Raw genomic sequence first — 21956 nt, forward strand, 5'->3', positions numbered from 1 at the left:
AAATCTGCTCGTTTCGATGTAGCCTCAACTTCGAGCTGGCAAACTTCTCAACAAAGTCTGCTTCAGAATGAACTGTAAAGTCAAGCTGAGCCAATTTTTAACTAAGGTAGATTCTTTGATGTCGTTTGAGGTACCAGGGGATTCAAGCTTAGGGCTTTTTAACGAAAATTTAGTTAGGATTGAAATATCATAGAGACCACCTCTTAATCATGCAACGTGGCGGTTTATCTGCGTTGGCCTTTTAGAGTTGCATGTAAGTTCGCTTTATTAGGTGCGACTATTTGCTGTAGGCTGCTAAATTTTGTTTTTTCGGGGATGCAAGACATTTGTAGTGCCCAATACCCTGGCGGCTCTCAGGTTGATTCATTACACTGGCCAGGGAGTGGTGCAGTGTTGTGCGATCGGTTTCGGCTACAGCCTACATTGCTAGAGGCTTAGAATTGATTAGTTATCGCAGAGAAGAGCAAGGCCCCCATGCAGATCCAGTCCTAATATCTCTGCGGCAAGTGACTGCGACCACTGGCTGGCCGACATTATCCTGGCCCTGGAGCAGCGGTCGTCAATGGAGACCTCCAACCAGGGACAAACTTTACATGCGGGACATATCATTAGGCATCAACAGACGCTTCTCCTAACAGGCGTTCGAGTTGCACCAACATCCAGCATGCCGCCAAGGTTGCGGTGCCACAGCAGTAAGGTCTTTAGCGGCGTTTAGCGGCGTCGCCATTGCCGTCGCCGTTGCCGTTGTAACCACCAGTGGACACTTAAATCACGTTTTCAGCTGCGAAACCAATGGAGCGGGAACATGGAAAGCAAAGGAAAGGCGCATTAACTGCCCTCTTTGAACAGAAGACCCCTCAGTCGTACTTTAAGCTACGCGGCGGGAGTGAGAGATGTGCGCTGCATGCTTTGGCATTGACAACGTTGTGCAATTTTAAGGAAAGGAAGTGGCTCCCTGGGTCAGTGGACGCCTGAATCACGCTTATAGGTACGAGGGGGGATCAGAGAGATGCGGGCTGCAGGCATTGACAACTTTGTGCCAGAAACGCCGCACTGAAGCCATAGGCCGCCAGCGTTCATTGTGTTCATTGGCGTTGGCGTTGGCAACGGTTGATAATCCGATCGTTATAAGGAAAGGAAGTGCATATAATTGGCTTCCTGGGTCAGCGGACGCCTGACTCGCGCTTATAGGTAATTGGGGGGATGAGAGAGTGAGGTTTGGGTTGCATGCGTTAGCACTGAGAATGGTGAACGAACTCTCACGATCAACCATTAATAACCACCTGCCAGAGCGGCTGGATGGGTGAGGATTTCAATGTACATATAAAGACAAAGGAATTTTTTTACCACTTATCCGGAACATCCCGTTACTCTCGCTCGTAACGCCTCCCGCGGGTGTGACAACCTCGCGAAATACTTGCATAGACCTCGTCTTCGCGAACCAGGCATTGGTGCAGCAAATCGAGCATATATCCATATATTTCTCCGACCACAAACCTTCGTTCATCACAAGCAAGAACTGTTAGTGTAGTGTTTCTTAAAGAAAGAAAATGTGCGAAAAATAACATATTGTCTGTAGTTGGACATACACGTCTTGCTCAAATTCTTTGCCTCAGTCTATTGAAAAGCTAAAACAGCTGATGAGCTGCGCCGAAATTTTTGCATTAGGAAGTAACGTAATCGTCGCCAATTATTTTTTTTTTGCAGCAGAAAGCGTTCGGCGACCGAAGCTTTGGCGAGGCGAATGCTGTGTTGGCTGACCACTCGGGGCTAACCAGATCGCTGGGAAAAGTTGAAATTTATTTTTTGATGAAAGGAAATGACGCATTATCTGTATAACATATCACGGTGGATGCCTGAGCCGCGGCGTGAGGGAAGGGGTTAATGAGAAAGCGAAAGGAGAAAGAGAGATAGACGTGCCGTAGTTGAGGGCTCAGGGATAATTTCGGCCTCCTGGGGACCTTTAACATGCATTAACATTGCACAGCACAAGGGTAGAAGTGTTCCCAATCATGTGAAATGGTGGCAGCAAAAGAAAGGAGCCATAACTTTCCTAAGGCTCCCGGCTGCCCAACCTGTCTGAAAGCCATCCGTCCCTATTTCCTGGAACGAAAACGACGGATGATATCCCCTCGCATCTCTACGAAGCGCTGCAGTTCGAAGCTGGTGACTGTGTGGACACGATACTTGTAGTTAACGCTGGTCAATGACCGATGTAATCAGGACCTGCTATTCCTGATGCTGAATTGTCTTCTCCTCCTAAATAGCTGGAATTCTGCGACCGATTCGACTTCGCGGTCTGTATAGCGGACTGTCGGCTCTATAAATGCTGCAAAGCGGCCGCGATACGGCTTGCTTCGGTGCTCACCTCCCCAAGACAATTTGAGGCACCCTTCGACTGGGCATTGATAAAGTTCGAAGACTTTCCAGCTAGGAAACCGGCGATCTAGCACTGTTTTTGAGCATAGGAACTGCGTGTGTGCCAGGCATCGTATTTATTACAGACTTTCGCTGCTCTCTCACGTGCTCCTACAAAAATGTAAAACCAACCCTGCTCTCTTCAAAGCCGGGACCTCCTTGAAAAATGACAGGACCGGTCTTTCGGCACAGAATCCCTGCACTTCGACGTGACTGAGTCGAGCCAGTGGAAATAAGTGCCCATATCTGGAAAGGGGTCTTCATATACATCAGTGCACCTAGAAAAACCTTATTACGTGCGCTAGGCGGGCAGCCGCTGGAGTCACTATCAGGGGGCACGCTCGTGCTGGAAGTTTCATAACGCTACAGCAGTGTTCCTTTGACATCATTTTTGGAAAAGAACCTTATTTTGAGCACACTGTGAGCATTCAAGTCCGCTTCCGCTTGATTTCGCTTTCCGTGTGCAAGACCCGGCCACAACAAGGTACAACAAGGCGGTATGCTGTTTTGTTCGGTGCGAAGTTCTTCACGATGACAACATTCTGTTCGCAGAACTAAGGCAATCCACGATTTCCAGATTGAGTTAGTCATCGACAGAACGAGAAAAATTTCTGGTTGTGTCTTCTCGAGTAAAAAAAAAAAAGAAACACGATGTTCGTTATAAACAAAGCTCATCCAAAAATACCAACAGCTGATCAGAAGGCAGGACGATCATTTTGAATGTAATCACTGAAATGACCAATGCGGTCGTTCTCTAAGAATGATCATTTAGGATCCCTGTTACGCAGTCCGGCGATTCCTGCATGGTTTCAGTCCGCTGCAAAATATATTTCCAAAGCTGTCATTTTTCTCGATCGATATCAAGAGCCACAGAGGAGTGTTGTTTCGACAGTGTTTGTGGCAGAGTGTCCTCTAACCTTGTCGAAATCATATCCGTTTCGTATTTCCCGTGTCTGGATTGCGGCGAACACGTGCCTGAAACAGTTGGAGACGCACGGTTGACTATACTGCGCTTCTTCCAAGGCAGCTGAGTGAAAAATACCACAGAAATGTTGCTTCACAAAATCGGCGCAAATGCCTCTCTAACAAGTGGCCAGCGGGGATTAAAGTGGACTCCTGACAGCGAAAAGCATAACTCTACGCGATCCTAGATAGCCAACAGTTCACTGTAGAAAACTTTCCGAGTAAACAATGGCGGCGCCTCAGTTAATGCGCGGGACTATCTGTCTTCGATTCCGCAGCGAAGGCCCAGGGATTAGCGTACTCGGCTGTTCAGCCCGAGCACGCAGTAACCCGGCTGCGGCAGCCTCGTCTTCCTGGAGGCGAAAGGCTAGGCACCCGTGTACAGTGCATGGTAAGGAACGCTATGGATGGTAGACATTAATCCGCAGCCGTCCACTGCGGTGTTACATCATACCACATGTCAGTTTCAGACGTTAAAGCCCATATACCATACCGTCACGTAGTGGTGACTGCAGTCCGGCGAGAAGGAAAATAGCGAGAATGGGTTCCAAACGAAACTATTGAATTTGAGTGGACTTAGGCCCACAAACAACTGAATGACTCGGCGGCAGTGTAGGAACAGGCGTGCTTGGCGGTCGTCGAAACGAATTCCCGCCGCTCTCGGTTGTGCTCAGTTCAAAGCTGATAGCGAACTTTGTAGATAAAGCGTGCAAAGTTACTAGAACACTCTGGGACAACAGTTGAATCGGCTCCACATGGATGCGACCAATAGAGATAAGTCTGATCACATCTTGCATCACAAACAAATCGATAAAGCGGCGTGCCGGCAGCTTTGAAGAATGAACAAGCACTACAAGAATTCCCGGCAGTACTCACCTCTTAAAAAAACATCGACCCGATGCTTTGAAACATAAGGCAACTACAAACAAATAAAACGGATTGTGAAAAAATAAACACTGAGTGAGGAAACACAGCGGACTTCAGCGCGTATAACAGGGCTTTAGAAGGATGAAAGGGACAACTTCAGGTCCAAAGCGGCGTCGCTAGGATGCAGTCACTTCTTCAGGAAAAACTTCATCGTCCAGTTCACATAGCCGGCGAAAAATTTTGTATGGACCGAAATAGTAGCGCAAAAGCTTTTCACTGAAACCGTGACGGCGACGTTCTTCTTCGTGAGGACAACATTCTGCACACAGAACGAAAGCAATCCTTGCTTGAACGAAGCGGGAGGTGAAGAAACCTTGCCTTCTAAGTACTTGATGAGGCGTTTTAGGTAAGGGTCTGAGCGTTGCTGCTATGCAAAAGAGCTGTAGCTGATCGGTCCCAGGAAGGCGTCCTCATCGTCGTCCGGCGGTGGTGCATCTACAGGGGCTCGTAACAGGCAGTCGGCGTCAGAGTGCTTGCGTCCGGACTTGTAAAGGACGGTGACGTCAAACTCCTGGAGCCGCAGGCTCCATCCAGCGAGGCGGCCGGAGGGGTTCTTCAAACTGCCGAGCAATCACAGTGCGTGGTGATCGGTGACCACCTAGAACGGTCGTCCGTACAGGTAGGGGCGGAATTTCGACGTAGCCCAGATGATGGCAAGGCACTTTTTCTGAGTTGTTGAATAGTTAGCCTCAGCCTTGGACAGTAAACGGCTAGCGTATGCGATTAATTGCTCCAGTCCTCGGTTTTTTGAACGAGGACGGCGCCGAGGACCACACTGCTTGCTTCGGTATGAATTTGAGTCTCGGCGTTCTCATCAAAGTGCCCGAGGGTGGGTTGGAACTGCAAATGGCGCAGAAGTTCCTTGAAGGATTCCGCTTGCCGCGCTTCTCAATTATATGGCACGTATGCCCTTGTCAGTTGGGTCAAAGGCTCAGAAATGCCCGGAAAGTTCTTTACAAATCATTGATAATATGCGCAGAGTAGACAATGCGGGGGAGAGGGTAGACGCCCTTCTTCGTTATGCTTTCATGCGGCGGTAATCGACGAAGAATCGGAGCGCGCCGTCTTTCTTGTTCACTAGAACAACCGGCGCTGCCCAGGGGCTGTTTGATGGCTGGATGACGTCGTCGCGAAGCATTTCATGCACTTGGTCCCGGATGGCTTGTCGTTCTCACGGCGACAGATGGAAAGGGCTTTGGCGGAAAGGTCCGGCGTACAGGTCAGTTACAATGCGATGCTTGGCAATCGGAGTTTGTCGGACTTTCGGCGATGACGAGAAACACTCGCTGTAGCTTCGAAGCAGATTGCGGATCTGGTCTTGTGTGTTCCGGGACTGGGCTGGTTTGATGTCGCAGATATGCTTGTGAACCTGATTAGGTGAATCTTCTGGAACTCGTTCGGAGAGGGCAAAGGCGTCGTGAAGATCGGATAGTTCGTCCAAGAAAGCAATCGTCGTTCCCTTGTTAACGTGCCGGTATTGATGGCTGAAGTTCGTCAGCAGTACTCCAGCTTGTCCATTCCGAAAATGAGCAATGCCTCTAGCGATGCCGATCCCTCGCTCAGGGACAACTCCGTGTTCCCCTCGGTGAGATCTTCTGTTTCTTGCATCAGTGGCACCTAAGGTGACTATAACGCTTGATCGGGGTGCGACGTCCACTTGTTCATCCCTGACACTCAGGGCAACATGCTTCTCAATGGTTGTCTTTGAAGGGACGACCTCATTCGTCAAAAGCGTGATTAACTTGAATCGCAGGTTGATGATCGCCTGATGCTCCTTACGAAAATTCACACCCAAGATCAATTCGCGGGAACATTGCTGTGGCACAACGAATTTCACTGGATAAGAATGTCTTTTGACGTTCGCTCGCGCTGTGCATCGTCCCAGTGGAGTGATGAGGTGGCCTCCTGCGGTGCGGACTTTGGGCCGTCCCAAGCGGTTGTGGCCTTTTTCAGCTGAGCAGCGAATGTTGCGCTCATCGCTGAATAATCGGCTCCTGTGTCAACTAGAGCCGTAACTGTACGGCCGTCGATAGCCACACTTTCAAGTCCGATGTCCTAACTGTTGCGTTGCACGTCGTCCTTGGCGTCTGGTCACGGCTTCGTCGGGCATGAGAACCATGGGTAGGGCGTGTCATGGATGCTTTACTCGGCGGCGGCGTCACTGTCAAGTCAGATAGCGTCATGGCTGAGCTCCTGTTTGTATGTGGCATAGGCGCAGTGGGTGCGGCGTCTTCATAGGACAAGGTTGTTGGAGGATATTCGTCCTTTCCTCCAGCGACCCAGGTTGTTTCAGCTTCCCCTACCAGGCGTCAAGGTTCCTTTCGTTGGTCGAAGCTTCGACTACGGGCTCTGCGACGGTTTTTGGAAGATACCGAATCAGGCCAGCCAACAGTTGCTCCTTTACGCACGCATCAGTAAGGTGAGGTTCTTATCTTCATTCATGTCAGGCTTGACGCGCCTGAAAAGGCGTTTCACTTCTACCACAATCGTAGCCACAGTCTCGTTTGGGTGTTGAATTCGTGACTGCAGCAGGGCCTCCCCTCTTTCTTTCTTTTTGCACAACGCTAGTGAAGCGGTCGTCGAAAAGAATTCCCGCCGCTCTCGGCCATGCTCAGTTTAAAGCTGATAGCTGAAGTTACTAGAACGTTCTGGAGCAACGTAGAATCGACTCCGCCTGGATGCGATAAGTGGAGATAAATCTCGTCGCGTCTTGCACCACAAGCAGAAACACAGCTTTGAAGAATGAACAAACAAGCACTACAAACATTCGCGGAAATACCAGCTCTCTTCGAAGATAGCCGTGTTCATTCTAGTACCTCTGCCATAGTCAGTAGACGATACCTCCGCGCTTGTGGAGCCCATCGACGCACAATCATACAGCAGTTGCCGATGTCAGTACGGGGACGTAGTATCCTTCTAATGGAAAGGGTGGTCCCGTCGGGGCAGCGGCGTCAGGGAATGGTGCATGTAACGGCACAAATATTAAATTTTGCGGTCAGTTGTGAATAAACATGAAATGCATCTCTGGAAGGGCATAACGCCTTACAAATTGGCATATACGAGATGGTGATACCTCGTAGATGGTGATACCTGCATTGTGGTATCGTCCTGGTGTCAGTATCTCAGTTGTGAGCAGGTGTCCGATTCAACCGGCGCTACCTATTAAGTTTCTGTTTCCGTTCCTCGTGCCTGAGCATTTCCTTCATTTCCGCCTGAGACCACCCTGTCAACCTGATAAAAGGCGATCTGTGATATGTGGCAACTTTATCGACGAAAAATCAGTGTGGTTGAAACAATAAGGTCATTGTTTCACATCATCGCCTCACTATCGCTGCCTGAAGATTAAGGACAGCAGTTAACTGTTTGGATGGCTTTTCCCGAAATGTATTTCATTTCAAATAGTGCTGTCTTACCACTGCTTCACTTCGTATTTTTACTAAATATTGTTGTACCTGACTCGATCTGCGCTAGAACTGGTGCCAGCCTTTACCATAGTTCTGAAGGAAGGGGACTTTCTGCAAAAAATCTTCACGACCCTGACCTTAGCGCTCAACTAGCATCCGACCGTAACAATCGCTCCTTCATTCAAGGTCACGGCATCGACAATGATGTCAGGAATGTGCCTAGATAAAAGCGGCTTACGAGGAGCCGAAGGTTTCAGTCGTCGTGGGAACAGCATCGTTGTGTGCCTTGTTTAGAGCATCCGTTTGTTCATCCCGGTTAGTAGCCTTCAAGCCATCCATGCAAAAAGTTTCAGTAATGTTTCCCTATTGCTGTCCCTGAGGAGTCTTGTTCTCTTTGTTCTCTCAGTATTTCAGCGCTGTTAATTCCTTTTGCTCTTCAGGGATATCGAAGTTAACTGCGCTCACGCGGTCTCAAAAACTGTATGGTGCTCATCTCTGTTACAACAGGTCAACTTACGAACATAGAAGTTGTATAAGGAACAGCTTCCGCTTATTAGGTCAACTACCTGTCTATCGTGTGGTCACATTCATTTGCTATCCGAGCCTTCTCTCGACGGAATGCAGCAACTTTCTTCAAATGTGTGCCAATTTTAGCATCTCACAACTTTTCAATGAACCAATGAACCAATGAACCAACGAACCAATGAACTGCTTAGTTGTTATCAAGTGTGTTAGGTCCAGTGTTAACCATGTCCCAAGGCCTCGTCATTTGTCTTTCATACCTTCCGGCGTTAAGCGATCGTTCATTGTTTCATTTAGAACTGAATATTTCTGCCCCTATACTCGCGATAGACAATTAAATCCCCTCAGGGGTTATAACAGACTTTATCGCTATTAATCAAGAGCTTTGCCTTCTTTAATAACTACTTGCTAGGGTTGTCTCAACACTGGCTTGACGCGAGCTATAGAATCTCTTTAAAGAACTGGTTTCTTTGCTCACTAACACATTCATTCCGCTAATAACGGTGACCAATAAGGCAATGACCAGTGGTTAGCCAGTTCATAAAGACTTCTAGCAAGAAAAAGTCTATCCTTCGTTCGCCTAATCGACGAAATTCTCTCGGGGGCGTATTTTGATGGGAGGCGTGTTTTGTGTATCACCAGCGAACGCCATAGCGTTTAAAAATCCTGAGGACTCATTTTTTAACCCCACTCTACCTTCGATGCTGATAATGAACCTAAAACTATTTCGTGATGTAGCCTAGAGAAAAGATGCTTCTAATCTCGGGTATTAGAAACTCTTTATTGGGCTGACTAGCGCCCACAAAGATCTGGATGATTTGGCGGCGGCGTAGCTACAAGCGTGCTCGGCGGTTGCCGAGCAGAACGGCTGCCGCTGGTGGCCATGCTAAGAAAAAAGCTGACAACGGATGCGGCGTGCAAAGTAACTACAACAGTTTGGAACAATGGAGCAACGTGGAATCAGTTCCGCCCGGGAGTGATCATTCGAGACAAATCTGGTCGCGTTTTGCATCACAAGTAAAGCGGTGAAGCTGCGTGCGAGCAGCTTCGAAGAAAAAACAAATACCAATTACAAAGCTTTGCGTTAATATTGGCTCTCAGTTTTCCCCAGTTGATTCCGGTTTGCGTCAGGGTTTATACTCTGGACTCCTTCCTTTCCTCATATGCATAAATGGCTCGGCGGCAAACCTTAGTTCTGTTATGTGTGGTAAAATAAACAACTACTGCGACATCTCTCTTACAATCAGATATTAGTAGCATCTCCGAATGGTGTCAACGGTGGAATATGAAACCTAACAAGAACAAGAGTGGATGTTTGCGTGTCACTCGTAGCAACCTGATGCAACCTGAAGAACTTGCACGTAGCAACCTGTAGCAACCTGAAGAACTTGCACACTCTAGTTTACGACACCCGTGTCTTCCAATTTGCTGCACACGTCCATAGTAATCACTCCTGCTCGGCGACCTGCCCATGGTCTGTCTCGCAAAGAACGGGATGTGCCGAGATGAGGATATATGGCGCACGTCCGCCGCGCATATTCTTCACCCCCTTATGAACACTTGTCAACGCTGATTCCGATCTTATAAAAGTATAATTACGGCAAAATGCTCAACGTAGTATTCTGTACTAAGCGATGCTACCTACCCACTTTCTTTACACAGCGCGAAGCGATATCGAACGCCGGGAGAAAGCTCCTCGACATGTAACCGTTAGGTGCAAAGATGATGCAATGTGAGTATTTACTGAATGCCCCTTGCGCAAGGCTAGCATCTTTTATTTTGTAGTCAAAGTAGTATTTCCTGCAGAGTAAAAGTAGATTAATCAACAGGTAGCTCTTTTTCTTGGCACACCATTGTAGTGCACACATCTGATATGAGAGACAACTCACCTGTCGTCACCTTCGGATCACTTTTGCCTGAAAGGCTTGGCCCACCTGCGAAAGAAGCCTGGTTAAGTTCGGAAAAGTAGCGCTCTGCTATTTTCTCTTGCAATGCTCTAATGCTACAACATAATAAAGCGAATCCACACAACACAATAGGTCGCCAAATTAGCAGCGCAGTAGATGCGGCATAGCAGAAGACACAGACATCGGCGCTGACTTCTTTCTGTCCTTTTGCTATGTCCGGTGTAGTAAGATGCTGATTTCTGTGGCATGTGTGTCAATTCCCCTCTTCGACCATAAAGCGCCGTTTTATTCATTTCTGCTGGCTACTTTCAGTATAGACCAACACCGAGCCGTGACGTAGCATGCGAAAGCGCTGCTGTCGCCGGCCGAGTCGATTTCGGGTGTAAAGTACACTGTAAACAAGTATAAACCCAATTCGGAGCATAAATGGTTTGCGTCACCCTTTAAACTCCATATGGCGAAATATTTACTCCATCCATATAAAGTAAAAATGTGATAAATGACATATTTTACTCCCTTCACTCAAAAACGGCGTATAAAGGAGGATTCTCCTCCTTATAAATCCCATCTTTAAAGGAGTTTCTTGGTTTCAATTCACCCTAAGTCCCCAGTAGAGTAAAAACATCATTTTGCGCCATACGCCCGCTACCTAGCGTCGCCTCTGCTTCTGGTCAGTCGCCTGATAATGGCGGTGAGTGACGATCTCTTGCTTACCATCATCGTTTGATATCTGCTCACTTCTGCTCCTTCACGGGCGCCTCCCACGGTACAAGATATCGGGCTGTCGCGGTTCTCCACTACAGTAAGCTACACAGCTGAACCACTCTTGTGAAGCCTCCAGTATTCTAACCATACCTGAACTCCCTTAATGACTGTCGCCTACCCTTTAGAGCCCACGCTTAGGCCTAATTCTTACAGCTTTTTTCAGTGTGGCTTTCGCGGTGTGTTGCAGCGGATCATAATGTGCTGCATGAACATGAAACTCTTATACAACGGAGTTTCAACGCTGAGCTTTTGGTTGAGCTGATGAGGGTACGTATTTCCTCAGTCATAATGAAAAGCCAAGCCTTAAAAAAGTGAATATGAAAGCAAACATTGCTATTCCAAAATACCTTCAGGGGTGTTGTCATTTTCAACCTATGTAGTCTGCTCTGGTTCAAGTCAAGTGTTGTGTAATGCATGACCGTGAAAATTACTCCACAAGCGACTCTTTTTCAAGTTTTAGCCGTTCATTCTCATGTCAAATTCCTTTATCAAAGAACATAGACAACCAAACGAGCTCGTACAGCAAAAGCAGACGACTCCTGTTGCCTTCGCCTACGCCGCCGCTGGGTTTACACACGCAGAAAACAACGCGTGACGCGGAGTCACAATAGGGCAGTGCAGTTTAGTAAGTTGGGTTGCCCACCGCCCCAGCAGCTACTGCCCATTTTAGCAGCTGGCACGGCTGTAAGAATGAGCCTTAATGATGATAAATTAACATGACGCCATTTTCGGCTCCATTCCTGCGGGTAGTAAAAATTGCTTGTACACCTAAATACCCCCCTTGTTAAAAATAATATACTCCATTTATACGGAGTAAATAAAACCTCTTTTTTGGGTGCGCTTAGAGGGCGATGCATTTGCTCCCATTTGGGTTTTTTTTAAGAGTGTGGCGTTTTATAACTGACTTTCCATGTAATGCTGCCTAGGCTGTCTAATTTGAACGAAGCATATGTGAGGAAACGTAGCACACGCGACAGCGTGGTTAACTACACGAGAAGCATACAAGATTCGGGGAAACACATGTCAGAGTGCCCCTTAAGAGCACCTCCTGAGGGTACGTAAGGCTTTACAATTCACAGTAATCGTGGAATTTTAAAGCGATATCTTCGAAATGAGGTCGCGTACCTTGTCGCACACTTCTCCAAAACACTATTCAACTGCGATGAATAGGCGCCTCCAAGGGTACTTTGCGTGATGATCAAAATAATTTGGAAAGTTTTCCTTACATCTTTTTGTAAGGGTCCACTCCCGCCCTTTGACTCCCACGGACACGTATTGCGAAGTTTTCAAAGTACACCATCTCTCAAATGGTGATTCGTAGTTTAACAACCAATGTTCTCCCAATTTCGCGTCTGGTTCTCTACCAACCGAGCTACGTAGACGGCTGTGCAATCTGGTGCTTTTTGAGGTCATTCATCTATAATTGAACCGAACCTTGAGAGTGTTCACCAGAGCTACCCTCGGCGGACGTAGAACGCCCTTTATTACTGCGAGTGCCACGTTCGGGCGTCATCGAACGGTGAGAGCGGAAGCTGAGCGCGAACCCTCTTATGATTCCCACAGATCAAGACGCGAGAACGGAGGCGCAAGTTATCTATTCGGCAGAAAAATGAAGGAAAAAGAGAGCCTCTTTGTAAAGTACATGACAGAAGCCAACAGTCACCAAAACCAAGGAGCAACCGGGCTGTTTTTTTTCTAATATGTGCTGTTCATTTATGGGAGTGACATGGGGTTTTTTTTAATGGTAACTGATTATGAAGCAGAGGGAAAAATAACCACATGCCGCCGGTGTGATCCGAACCCATGATTTCCGAATTTCGCGTCGGTACGTGTAGTATAACCCAACAGAACTAGGGTGGCCCTGCAGAACACTCTCGAGCTTCGGTTAGAGTACAAGTAAATGCCCCCGAGAGGCAGAACATCGGACAGCGTTTGCAGTAGCTCAGTTGGTAAAGCACCGGACACTAAATTCATAGGTCGTGGGTTCACCGGCGGCATGTGATTATTTTCTGCTGCTTTATAATCACTTGTAAATAAACACCAAAATTAATAAAGAAAACATCCCGCATTCTCCTTGGTTTCGGTATGTTCGCTTCCGTTGTGTGTGTCATATCGGGATAGTTATTTTAATGACCCTGAACAATCTGGTCCAGCAAACTCGTCAACCATGCTTCGACTACACACACACACAGAATTTGGCCATTTTTTCTGCAGGCTCACAAACCAAATAGTGCCAGAAAATAATATTCTTTTATAAATAGCGGCACAGCCACGGTGGCGCAGCAGTTATGGCACTCGGCTTCTGACCCGAAAGGCGCGGAATCGATCCCGGCCGCAACGGTCGAATTTCGATGAAGACGAAATTCTAATGACCCATGTACTGAGCGAAATCAGAGCACGTTAAAGAACTCCAGGTCATCGAAATTTCCCGAGTCCTTTACAACGGCCTTTATCATAGCCTGAGTTGCTATGGGACGTTAAACACCCATCAACCAGACCTAACTACACTGATTCTGGCCTTCCTAAAACTTGTATAAACATACATCGTCCAAACGTCATGTCTTATTTTAAAGGACCGGCATCATAAACATCACGTCTACGACGGCGCCGGTTTTAGCAGCATCAGATGGAACTCGCATGCTCGACCGGTAAGTTCATGATCCAAGCTTCTTCCAGCGGCACCGACAACCGCAATGTCAGAAACACTCGACTATTGCAAGCTGACAGGGCAAAGTAATAAACCCTGCGTGCATTGAGAGCAGCACCTAATGAAAAAGACGAAAATATAAAGTAACAAGCTCCTCAAAATAGCTAATATTACCTGTAGTTAACCGAATACAACCATCTGAGATGGTGCAGGAAGGATATACACAGTAACTTACATAACTTAAAATATGAAATTCCGCAAAAGTTCTCACCAAGTGCGGGAAACGTAGCAAGATGGCGTTAAAAATAAAGAGCAAGAGGGTTTGGCAGGCCCAGTTAGAGCGAAGAGGTGGTTCAGCTTTATTGTTTCCGAATTATTATAAAAATTCAGGTCTGATTCTTTATTATCATTTCCTTTCAACGGCTCAGGATGTAGTGCGCGATTTCTCACTGCAGTGGAATCTACTCTTCGACGCAACTCGTGACTGTCTTTAAAGAACACCGCGTGCTACTAAGCTTTCTTTGCAGGCCTTGTCTAGCATTGCAGCCACACCCACAATAACACTATGAGGACGTACACGTAACCTTTGAATTGAAATCATAAAGAGACGTCACTTGGCGCCTTACCTTTGGCGTAGTTAGGTGGACTAGTTTCATCTGTTTCTTTACCTTCCTCTGCGAATAGAGTACGATTAATTAGTATTACAATACAGTTTTTTTCAACCCCTATTACATAGAGACGACATATTTTCTCCCAACACCAAAGGGTAAAATTTTTTTCACTCTTGAAAGCAAAAAGCATAACGTAGTGATCAATATGGCATAGTTATGAGTGTACGTTGGTGTGTATTGCAGACCCTTGCGCTCATCGGAGGACAGCAAAACATTTTTGTCACACGAAAAACGCGAATTCTGTCGGATTTGGACGCAGTTCCGAACTCTCGAAAGTCGCTTCAAGGACTGCGACTCATTATCATCTGCTAAACTCACGCAGTGCGAGCAGTTTAAAATTATTCGAAGTCTCGGAACTCCGTTGAACTGCTCAGGGGAATCACAAATCGCCTTTCCAGGCTGGCGGTGTTCTAAATTGGTTTTGCCCTCCTAACGATGCAGCCATGTTTGTGAAGCTTTTTGCAAACGCGAATTGTGCCCAAGCCTTGTACCTTTAAATTGGACTATGAGCTGTAACTTTTTCTTAGTGCGAATTTATTCTATCGCTCTTCCTACTTATCTTGTTGTTGTCTAGCAGTAATCGACGCATTTATTTAAAAATATATTTAGATATCTTTCCGCCACGTGGTTCAAATTCGGGACAACTACGCCAGAAATCAGTGCATGAATAACCTTCTGACGTGATAACTGTCTAGACGAGCCTCCGGAATATGCGTAAAATAACTGTGTCGACGAATTACACTTTACATCAAAAAACCAGATGGTGGAGCCAGCACTTCTTTATTTTTCCGACTCCTTCTACATTGCAAGCTCCATTTAAAGTGAAAACAGAGTATTTTTGTTGTATCGCAGTAACCTAACGATAGAGGCCATTCGGTGGACTTGACTCGCTTCAAGGGATAGCCGTGAAAACTTCGTTAAGTCAGTGCAAACGCAAACCCCACTGCACCGAAAGTTTTGCACTCGGGAAGCGGAGCGATATCACCAATACAGAGAGAGGATTCTGCAGCCCGAGTCGACGAGGCCGATAAGACGATATAATGGTGCCAGGCTCTGCAATTCTGAGCAGGAGACGTCTCAAGAAAGAGGTGAATAAGATGGTTCCACACGCGTGTTGGCCCATTAATTAAATGCCAAGCCAATCGGTTTTGCAGATATCAATTGCAATAGCCTCTCACTGATGTGGCGAATACTAACGCCCGGTTTGCATTTGAACACATCAATCATTAGTAGCATCAAAGTTGCGCTTAGGATTAGCGACCAGCTGGCACTGTAATTAGCAGCACCTTTGATGCTCCTGGTTAGCTTTTCTTCATTTTCTTCGCGTTACATCTTACACTTTTTTGTGTTCACAAATTGGCAACATTTTCTACAGCAGAAGCGTTCGAGGAGATACGTAGAAGAATGCGCATATAGATCGCAGTTACCCGTGCGCTCTTTGGAATGTGCAAGAAAGTTAGCACTGATAAGCCTCCGCGAGTAGATACGAATAGAAGAAAAGGAAGCAGTGTTCGAAGCCTGTTGACATTAGGTACAATTTACTCTTCCAGTGCTTGAAAAGGCAACCGATAGGAGCTGAAGAAGTGCTTTGTAATAAGAAAATGCATTTAAACGGAGTAGAAACTTCACGGCTCTACATGCATACATTGTTCATCCACAAATGGCAGAAATAAAAGCAACTATTGCATAATAAATTTTATTCTAAAGCGCCCCTTAACTTCATTTAACTGTTGACATCTAGACAGCTAATGCTTCTATGATCCACGACAAAAAATATTTCATGATCACCATTGTGATGCGAACGGTGGTTTCGGGCTGTGAGCCCGAAAAATTACTGTACAAATCGTAATTAATTCGTGCTATCTTGCGGTGAAGGCTACAGATATATTTTAATATATGGCCCTTCTAGTTTAAAATAGCCGGGTTCCGGAGAAAATAACTTTCTGGTTAGATTGTCTTAATCCATCGTTACAGAACAGATTTCGTTCCCCCTCGTGTCCCTTTAATTGGGGCAGTGGTGGGCGCCTTTAGAAGGATGAATGAGATAACTTGGCAGTACGCATTCGAGATCTGGCTGGGTGTATTGAAGCCAGCGCCAAGAAAGATAGCGCCTGGCGCAGAAGGATCAGCTGCGTAGGTTTTACCTGTTGTTTGTACCTTACCTTCGTTAGAAAGGAGGCCAGACGCAGCGACCAAAGCAGCCACCACAAGGAGGCAACAGATCCCGAAGATAAGGCCAGCCTTACGGCGCTCATCGTCATCATCGCTGCGTGGACAAATACACAACGACCACTGCCTTAGTGTCGCCAGAACCAGCCCTCCTTTCATGGCTTGCGGCCCAAGATCGCGGGAAAACCCGCAAGGTGTGAATATTGCCTTTGCAGCGCATGGTACGGTACAACACTGGGGCTTCCCTCTACATGTCCAAGATTCACGAACAAAAATTTTACAAATCGGAAAATTGTAAGACACACTTCTGGAAATATTGAAGTAAATAATGAAGTCCATTATTTTTATATGTAGCAAAATCTATCTTTTATACAGCTTCCATTGATTGCATCAAACAGTTGTGGTTTAGGGGGGGGGGGGGGGGTTTAACGTCCCAAAGCGACTCAGCCTACGAGGGACGCCGTAGTGAACGGATCCGGACCTCCTCGGGTTCTTTACCGTGCACTGACATCATATAGTACACGGGCCTCTAGAGTTTCGCCTCCATCGAAATTCGACAGCTATGGCCGGGATCCAGCCTGCGTATTCCGAGTTTGAAGCCGAGCGCCATTACCTCTTAGCCAACGCGCCGGATCGCATCGAACAGTTAGGATTTCCATACAAAAGCAATTGGAAACGCTTTTGACGATAGCAAAAACGTTCATAAAAAATATAACACTGGCATCAAGTGATCAGTGGATATATTAATTGTTATAGTAAAATCGTAGGTTATAAGAAATAATTGCGTCCAGAGACGGATTCCCGCTCAAGAATTCTTTTTTACAGAATTGTTCGGTATCTACCCCCATCGCAAAAGTAAACGAGCAACAGGTTTTTGCTTCTCAGCCGTATAACAGAGCCGTTACGGCACCCTTATAAGACCGAAATGTGTCAAAACGTGAGGAAAAGGAATCACCTTACTTTACACCAAATTAGAGCTTAAGGGCTGCCATAGGTGCTCCGCTACTCGGCTAAGAAACAAACCGCCTGTCGACGGTTAATTTTCGCAAAGACCATGCATCCATCATATGGGCTTCGAGCCAAATAACAAAACAGAGGTGATAACACGCACCTTAACATTTTTTTTTATTCTAAGCACCAGGTCATCAGATCAAAAGGCTGCACATGCTGCAGAAATTGCGAGATGTAATCGCTCGAAGTTTCCACACCGAGTATTGGCGCGGATTGGCAAAGAGAATGTGCGGACACAGGCCAGCCCAATATGCCACATGCATCCTAATAGTGTGCACATTCATACGCCCTTAGAATGCTTGGGGTTAGCTGTCCCTGTCCTTGAGAGTTGCCCTCGACTTGTCGTGACATGTTAGCCGGAGTCAAGCAACCTAGTGACCAAGAGGGCGGTCGCCTGGTGCCCAGCTTTCACCGGTCGCAACACAGAGAATGGGCCGGAGTCAAAGGCACAATAACAAAACAAGCTTTACATAGCGAACGCACCATACATAGATATTACATCGTACTCATGGGGAAGCATGTCATCATGAGTGGCGACCACCCTCCAGTTTCGCCTTACGCTCTCGCCGTACCTTCCTCCTTCCACGAAGACCATAACAAGGTTAAGCTTTGTGGCATGCTCTCATCATACGCCTGCTCCTTCGGTGGTAACCGTCTTCCGGTTGGGGATTCCACTATTCCCACCACACCCTCCTCCCTCCACGGTAATCATCTTAACCCGCCTCCTCCAACATCCATGTAAACTGTCCTCCGTTTGGTTCCCGTGGCCACCTTCCACCGATTGTGCCTTTTTACGCCCTCTCCACACCCTCCTGGTTTCATGGCAACCCCTCTCCAGTTGGGGATTCTTCCGCTATGGCGATACCCTCCTCCTTCTGGGGTAACCACCCCCTGGCTCGTTTCGGGGCAACCACCCACCGGTTATGCATTCCTCCGCTCAAGTCATATACCCTCCTTCCACTGTGACCACATTTCTAGTGGTTCCCATGGCAACGCACCCACCGAACCGATCACGCCGATTCCAACCATGAACTAACCAGGATCGTCACTGTGAACCCATCGACGCATTTGGAGAGTGCAGCGGCGACACTATCAATCCCGTAGGGACTTGCCGAAGAGACGCAGTGTAAAAATAAAGAATTTTCTATCTTCTTGACTGTAGGCAACGTAGGCAGCAATATCGTATATTTTGAGCGAGCGACAGCACCTTCAGACGGATAGGAACACAGTTAAAGTGCTTGTGCGCCTGCCGCTTTAGAAAAGCTCATTCCCTCCGTTACTGTTCCTTCTAAGCGAGGCACACACAGACTGTATCCACTAAGCCTCCGCGAGGACAGAAACTGGGTGCATTATTTTTGCTTGTCAAGCGTAAATGCGCCTTTACGTAGTTTGCGTATTTTCGTCAATTGTATAAATTCGCCAATGCCCTGCAGTTCTCACATTGTCATAACCTCTCAAAACTGGCTGTTTCATCGCCTTCTAAGGCGGCTTGTAATTCTTGCTACATACAGACTCATTAGTGTCATCAGCTCGCGGGATAATATTTCATTTATTTTGGCATGCACCGAGCGGAGTGGCGACGCCGATAAAACACTTCGAACTAGGCACTTCTAGGCGTAAACCCACAGGGAAACGTTAACGAAAGACAGTTAGGTTGGATCATTTTCATAACTGCAACAGTGACGGACGCAGAAAAAATTGCGAAAAACAGGCCATGTGTTCTAATTTTTTTGTTCTCCTTCCAGACTGCATGGTTAACTCCTTGCTAGTCATTTACTTCACATCTTTCACTATATTCGCACTGATGCTTCCATTACGCCCGTCCATAAAAGGTAGTGCATTCGCCAAAGCTACTTCATGCACTACGTCGCATTCTGTGAAGCTTCCTGTGCATATTTCAATGGCCACCACCAATTTTCAGTTACCATCCAGCATATTTTTCAAGTTGCTGGCGACAACCTGCTTTCTTCCTTTTATTTATGAGTTTGAATTCCTTCAGGTCACTTACGTGAAGATATGCGGCTACATCCATCAAGTTGCATCATGCGGTTATCAGCTCATCTCGAAGCTAGGAGCAATAACAAGAAATTTCATTGCACTAAGTCCCACTCACGCATATCCGGTATGTGCGCTTCGAAGCAATAACAAGAAATTTCATTGCACTAAGTCCCACTCACGCATATCCGGTATGTGCGCTATGCCACACACAGATAAACCTTTTCAAAAGGCAACTGCATAGGTTTCAGAAATCCAGACGAATGCGTGAAACTTGCAGGTAAAACATGCGGAGTCTTTTTGGGCTAGCATTCGCTTCGAAGCAATAACAAGAAATTTCATTGCACTAAGTCCCACTCACGCATATCCGGTATGTGCGCTATGCCACACACAGATAAACCTTTTCAAAAGGCAACTGCATAGGTTTCAGAAATCCAGACGAATGCGTGAAACTTGCAGGTAAAACATGCAGAGTCTTTTTGGGCTAGCATTCGATATAGTTACGTAATCTCCAATTAAAATCGCGACGCCTTTCAATCTTCTCCGCAGGGCACAACGCAAAGTGGGGGATAGATTTTGCCATCATGGAAGTAACTATTCAAAACTATCGATAGTACTATCGATACTATCGATATAGGTGAGTCACTGTCGAACTATCGATGGAAAAAAAGACTATCGATAGTTAGTACTTTCGACAGTGAATCGATAGTACTAGCAATAGTACTTTCGATAGTTCTATCGAAAGTACTCTATCGATCATAATATCGATAGCCGTATTGTGTTGTGTTGGGTTTAATGGCGCATAAGCGACTAAGGCTATCTCGCGCCAAGCTCAAGGTATGGAAAAATTGGTTTGAGCATAGTGTGAAAACAAAGGGGATAAAAACGGTGGTGTAAAGGCCCTAAAAGTTATTTTTACTACCTAGTTGATGAAAGACAAGCATTTTAGAAATGTCTGATAGCAAAACTTTTAAAGGTTGGGTAACCTCCACGGACATCCTTGGCTCGGCAAGGGTTTCGAGGATCCCAACAACTCAGAGACCTCAGCCTCCTTCTCATGATTGAGAAAGCGGCTGAGGTATATAACTGTACGTAGTGAAGCACAGGGTGATTAAATTAGAGCTTCTGAAGAATACTGGCTTCCCTTAAAAAGCTAAAAACATAGGGTATACTGACCAGTGCATCTTCACCTAAAGTCAATGCTGGATGAAAAGGAATGTGTTTATTGTAAAATGCAGTAAAATGTTTTTTTCCTTAGTGATTCAAGTTTCGTACATGAGAATAATATGTGGTTTACTGATAGTTCATCTCCGCACTTTTCAGAAACAGGTTTGTCTTCTTGTGTAAGTAGGAAGTTGTGTGTGAGATGTGTGTGTCCAATACGGAGACAGCACAAAATAACTTCGGTGAATCGTTTTTGGTGTGAGCATCATTTCTATTTGTCTAGGATGGGTTTTACTAAATGTAGCTTATTATTTCTTTCAATATTTCATTGCGACTGCCATTTATTTCTTAGCTTACACTGTACCAACTTCACACCATCTTTGTAGGGAATGGTCACTTTCCTTATTTCTTTGTTCCGAGCTTTTCCAGCACATTCATCCACTTTCTCATTGTCAGTGATTCCAATGTGGCTGGGAACCCAGCAAAATTTTATGTCTTGTCCCTGTATTGTGGCGCTTGTTATGTTGTATATGATATCACCAATTAGTGGTGTCACTGCATTTCTATGGTGAAGTGAGGTTAGTATGCTTAGAGAATCAGTGTAAATGATACTGTTCTGAATTTTCTCATTTATTATTTTTTCTAGAGCCACCGAGACTGCGTAACACTCGGCGGTGAAAATGAATGCACACTCAGGTAGCCGTACCATTTTTTCCCAATTATTTTGAACCACAGCACTTCCGACGTAGTGTGCTGATTTTGATCCATCAGTATAAAATGCTTCGTATTCTCCGTATTTTTCATTTAATGCGAATTGTTCTGGTAATATCTGCTCATGTGGTGTATGTTTTTTCTGAAATTGTGTTAATGTGAAGTCGCACACAGATGGTAGGCAGTGCCAAGGCGGGAGTGGATCAGGTTTGCGGCCAATATTAGGTAATGTGTTCATTATGTCTAGTTCTTGGCATATCTCTTCAAAGCGGAGAAGAAGTGGCCTGATTGCGAGAGGTTTGTCGGTAAATAGTGTCCGAGATGGGCACTTTGTAACGAGTGGGTAACAGATGTGTTTAGGCTGGGAACGGATCTTTAAAATGTATGGGCATGTGAGCATTGTTCTTCTGTCAGCAAGTGGTGATTCATTGGTTCGTACGTACAGGCTTCTTATGGGTGATGTCCTGTAAGCACCAGTTGAAAGACGCAAACCCAAATTGTGCACAGGGTCCAGTCGCTTCAAGTACGACGGCCTTGCTGATCCATACACTATCCAACCATAACCTAAAACGGAACGTACTACAGAGCAAAAAAATCTGTAGAAGGCATACCCGATCAGAACCCCAGTGTTTGCGTGAAAGGACTTGCAGTATGTTCAGTGATAGCGACGCTTTCTTTTTCA

The 21956-nt window shown here is 46.2% G+C and overlaps 1 long non-coding RNA gene across 1 annotated transcript in view; it reads right to left on the reverse strand.

The window, feature by feature from the left end:
* LOC149334808 (uncharacterized) overlaps window positions 1–14229 on the reverse strand; it is a 37320-nt gene extending 23091 nt beyond the window's left edge. The window contains exons 1-2 of the long non-coding RNA XR_016284454.1: window positions 14180–14229; window positions 10124–10168 (exon numbers count right to left, since the gene is read on the reverse strand). This is a non-coding gene — a long non-coding RNA (uncharacterized LOC149334808). The remainder of the gene's footprint in view (window positions 1–10123; window positions 10169–14179) is intronic.
* Between the last annotated feature and the right edge of the window lie 7727 nt (window positions 14230–21956).

This window comes from Amblyomma mixtum, chromosome 7 (assembly GCF_055824585.1).
Source record: "Amblyomma mixtum isolate Tamu chromosome 7, ASM5582458v1, whole genome shotgun sequence".
In the NCBI taxonomy this organism is placed as follows: Eukaryota; Metazoa; Arthropoda; class Arachnida; order Ixodida; family Ixodidae; genus Amblyomma; species Amblyomma mixtum.